Source organism: Exserohilum turcica (genome assembly GCF_000359705.1).
Source record: "Exserohilum turcica Et28A unplaced genomic scaffold SETTUscaffold_8, whole genome shotgun sequence".
Classification (NCBI taxonomy): Eukaryota; Fungi; Ascomycota; class Dothideomycetes; order Pleosporales; family Pleosporaceae; genus Exserohilum; species Exserohilum turcicum.
Genome location: NW_007360299.1, coordinates 532,466 through 536,183, shown reverse-complemented (window position 1 = coordinate 536,183; position 3,718 = coordinate 532,466).

Below are 3,718 nucleotides of genomic sequence, written 5' to 3'. Positions count from 1 at the left end.
TCGAACGCCGCCAGCGTGGGCTCTGTAACGAAGATCTCCTTTAGCTTCTTAAAGGCTAACTGCTCTTTAGATCCCTATTAGAAGGGGACGTCACCTATAAGCCTAGTAAGAGGTGCGGCTAGCTGCGCAAAGTTCTTAATGAACCTTTAGTAGAAGTTCGCGAACCCTAGGAACGATCTTACTCCCTTTACTGTCTTTAGTGCTTCCTACTCGCGGATTGCGGCTATCTTAGCTAGATCCATGCTTATCCCTTTACCTGCTTCGATAATGAACCTAAGGTACTTAGTTGTCTTAACTTCAAACTCGCACTTCTTGATGTCCACCTGTAGCCCTGCGGCTTACAGCTTGCTAAGCACTTTTCGGACGTGCTCTTGGTGCTGGCGCAGATCGCCATCGGTGTAGATTAGTACGTCGTCCAGGTATGCTGAGCAGAAGTCATCTAGGTGTTCTCTTAAGGTCCAGTTAATGTATCGTTGAAAAGTACTTAGGAAGTTCGCCATGCTAAAGGGGGTAACTAGCTACTTAAACAGTCTAAATCTTGTTTGGAAGGCTGTCTTCTACTTATCGCCTAGTGCGACATAGATCTTGTAGAAGGCTGCGATAACGTCTAACTTTGTAAACTATTTAGCCTTGCTTAAGCTGTTAAGTGTCTCTTGGATAAGGGGTAGCGGGTACTAGTCCTTCTTAGTAATTGCGTTTAGAGCTTGATAATCGATGCATAGTTGAAGCCCTCCTCTAGGTTTCTTGGCGAACAATACTAGCGCTGCGGCTGGCGAGCTACTTACGCGGATGAATCCCTTCTCAAGAAGCGATGTAAGTTCCTTTCTAAGGACTAGGAGCTCTCCGCGCGACATGCTATAGAGGGGTCCTTATAGTAGCTAAGCATCCTTTGGCTCTAGCTTAATCTTGTGGTCCACCCCTGGCCCTTAGTGCGGTGGAAGCTTCTCTGCTTGCTTTAGGTTAAAGAGCTCATAGAACTCCTAGTACTGTGTTAGTAGCAGCGCTCGTACATCTACAGGCTTCTTTAGTTGTAGCGCCTTGTCGATGTCTGCAATTAACGCAGCGAAGATCTAAACGCTATTTAGAGCGTTCTTATGCCTACGAACTAAGGCCGCAAACGCTACAGCGTTAACTTAGCTAACTCCTCCTTGTAGGCGTCCTTTAGTTAACCTTACTTAAATGCCCTTCGAGTGGATAAAAATACTCTTCTTAGCAGGAGATACTGATACGTCCTAGTGGTCCATCCATCCCCTGCTAAGGTACACGTCCTCACTAGAGGACAAGTCCATCACGTATGCATAAGCAGTCTCTTCGTACCCATGCATCTTGAACAAGAATTAGGCAACCTCGCTAATCTCTAATAGCTTGCTATTTACTCTCTTAATTATCTAAGAGGGGATCTAAAAGCGCTCTAGATAGTGGCGGTAAGTGAATCTCTTGCTAATTAGTGCATAGCATAGGCATCCGCAGTTAATAAGCGCGACAGCGTTTACTACGTTGTTCACGATAAGATCTACGGTAATTAGTGGAGGACGCATATGCTTCTGCTAAAACTAATTCCATTCACTACGTATCTGCCAATCCATCTTTAGAGGCTCTAGACCAAGACTCTAGTCCAGAGCTACTCTTTTTCTAACTCGCTACTCGGCACCTGATCGACTTCCTCCTGCGGCTTATGTCCAACGTTGCTTGGCGCGGGCCTTGCCTTCTTGACCTAGGTGGCGTTTTGACAGTATTTCGCGATATGACCTAGCTCTCCGCAGCGATAGCAGTTAGGCGGAGGTCGTTGTGGCTTGCCTCTAGCTTCTCGCGCCTAATTAACCTTCGAAGGCTCCTAGTCTATAACGTCTGGACTAGCTTTGTGTTAAGCGGTTATTGTAGTAGGGCTATCTACCACCTAGGAGCTCGTTGCGCGCAGTTTAACGAGACCTACCCGGTAGAGGTTGTCGGACGTTCTTACTGCCTTATTGACTAGCTGCTCGTACGATAGATTCTCATCAATCGTAGCAAGAGCCTCCTGCAGCTTAGTGTGAAGGCCCTTTAAGAACATACTCTTCTTAGCTGCTTCGCCAAACTGCTCGCCTAACTAAATCTCAAGACAGTTAAACTCCATGTGATAGTCTCTTACTAAGAGCTTGCCTTGTTTAAGAGTTAAAAGGCGATTAAGTGCTTTAGACTTCTAGTGTAGGTTGTTAAACTGCTAGTCCATAAAGCTCTAGAGGTCTTCAATGTGGCGTTTACTCTAGTTCTGTATTGCCCAGGGTAGAAGTACATCCGCTGCCTTGCCTATACACCTACTAACCACGTACTCGATCTGAGCGAGGCTTGAAGTTCCTTTGTACTTGTGCTAGAGCTTAGCTTAAGTCTTGTATTTAAACGCTATGTACTTCGTTCAATCTCCATCAAATGGTTCTAGGTGCGGGAACTTGTTCCTGCGCGCAGCTAGCTTAGCGATTATAGCTGCTGCTAGGGGAGGCGTAAAGGCTCTATAGGACGACTCTAAACGCCCCTCAGCTTGGTTACGCTCGAGTGCCACGAGCCGTTCCGTTAGCACCTGGTTCTGGGCTGTTAACCGATTCATCAGCTCCATCATCTGGGCCATGGCATCCTAGTTAGCCTTCGGCGAGCCTCCTTGCCTTGGTGAGCCCTTTCCTCCCACGACGGCCGATTGTTTGGCGACCGCTTTAATCGTTGGCCTAATTGCTGCCTCCTTCCATCCATCCTCTCTAAGCATTTGTGTAATTTCGCGTAGGATCTCTTCATCTAATACTCCTGCCTAGTTCTTAGCAGCAGCGTACGCCGCTAGCTCTTCTACATTCAAGTTTAGAACGTTAATCTCTATTGCCTAATTCGTTTTGGACGTCTCGTTCTTTGCCTGCTAATATGCAGGGCTTCTAGTCGCTCTTCGATCCGCTCGCGCAGTCCTAGACTGCGGCCTACTCCTCGTCAGTGAGGACTAGTAGGGCTTACCCTTGGCTGTCCTTGTTACTAGCTAGAATCTGAACAGCGTTCTGTCGCTGTTATGTCGCGTCCCTAGGAAGACTCGCGTCTTGCCGTCTCGCTCGTGGGATCTCGTCTCCTATTAAGAGTAATCGCACGGCCTGCACCTCGTCTAATAGAGGAACAACAGGACTTCTCACTACAACGTCTGCTTCTAGCTAACTGTACACTAGGCCTAAGTGGCCTTTAGGTAGTTTATTACGCGACGTTGTGCCTATAGCTTAGCTTTCTAAGACACAATAGGACTTCCTAGACAGGTCTTAGGCGACTAATTCGCCTACTGTCTCTTACAGCTAAACTTCCTATAAAGCTCTGCCCTAGGTGTACTATTTTGCGACGGTCTACCTTCTCGCTGCACTAAAGGCCTTTCGTACCTATTGCAGCACTAACTCTATGTTACTAGCTCACACTAACAACACGCTCTAAAACTTAGTTAGAAGATAGTCTGCCTAAGGCTTAACGTATTCCACCACCGAGAGTGCCACCCCACCGAGTGTGCCACTTTTTCTTGGCATCGCGAACATCACATATGAAAACTTGAATTACTCTACACTAGCTATAGATGCTTCGTACGACTCACTTGCATCTAACATAGAATCTTCTTCTACATCTTTTTGGCACGTACGGGCGTTATGGCCCACTCTCCCACAGATTCCACAGTGCCGTTGACCTGGCTGGGCCTTTTCTTGACTACCCCCACCACGCGCTTTCTTTGATA